The sequence below is a fragment of the Octopus bimaculoides genome, chromosome 8, assembly GCF_001194135.2.
Source record: "Octopus bimaculoides isolate UCB-OBI-ISO-001 chromosome 8, ASM119413v2, whole genome shotgun sequence".
Lineage (NCBI taxonomy): Eukaryota > Metazoa > Mollusca > Cephalopoda > Octopoda > Octopodidae > Octopus > Octopus bimaculoides.
This window is the reverse complement of record NC_068988.1, coordinates 52167407-52168642: the sequence shown is the minus strand read 5'-3', so window position 1 is coordinate 52168642 and position 1236 is coordinate 52167407.

Below are 1236 nucleotides of genomic sequence, written 5' to 3'. Positions count from 1 at the left end.
ATATATATAAACAATATATGAGTATATGCATATATATGTACATGTATGTATATACGTTCATCCACATGTACATATAGATACATAACTGGGTACATGACGTGGCAAAAGAACAAGGACAAAAATGGTAAACAAGGTGCAACAAACAAGCAGGCCACATAGAAACATCCCCTTCATCAGCTGCCACCATTAAAACTCCGGCGTTTCGAAGAATTAAGGCAGTACGCATCGTTAAAATGGTTCTTCCCACGAACACAAATTAAATTGTTTTCGTGGAGGGTAGTGGCGGACGGAAAACAAGACAGGAAAACGAAACGGTGAAATAAACAAACAAAAGGCTGTACAGCCAGACGTGAAGTGTGTATGTCTCGAACGCTATATATATATATATATAACATTATTAAATCTGCGTCTCAACAAGATCACTTCCAAAAGAAAGCCCTCGATAAATACTCTCTCTCTAGCTTGATTCAATCGAACGCAGTTCCCTCTATCTCTTCTACCGTCACGCCAACGTCCCTTACTCCTTTGACCTTTCAAGATTCATACCAGCATCGCTCAAGACTCTTAGATGCGCTTGTTTTTTTTCATCACTACCGAGATTTATCGTCACAGATCCTACTATATACAAGCTGGCCAATCATTTCTCTTTAGAGTTGCGGTACTCTGGTACTCTTTCCACCAATGTTTTGCAAGAAGACGTTGACCAGCTGAAGTTCAACAACGACAACAACAACAAGTCTGTTAAAGCTTACAAAGCCTATGGAAATTGCATTTCATCTTCTTCTTACGTAATTCTAGCATCACACAATGATGTAATTTATAAAAGTACCAAATAGACTAAGTCAGCATGTACTAATCTTTTAACTCGCTAAGTTTTCTACGAAATTCCTTTGTGCCTTTATAATGGATCACACCAAGTGATTATTTGTTTGGTATCCTTGGCATTGATTTAAAATCGAAGTGAAATCATTTATTTTGATAATTAATGTATCTGTAATTCACTGAATTACAATAGCACCGTTATAGACGTCTAGAAGATACCATTCCTCTCCCCCAAATTGCTCTCAACCAAAATTATGGGAATGAATTTGATGATTTTTTTCAGGGGTGCAAATCTGAAACTGTGACGAAGTAAAAGGGAATAAGATAATTACATCCGTGAATTGAAACTGGGTTACATGTTGTTCCACTGGTTAACTTCTACCCTCACAGCTTAGATTAAAAAACAAACAAACA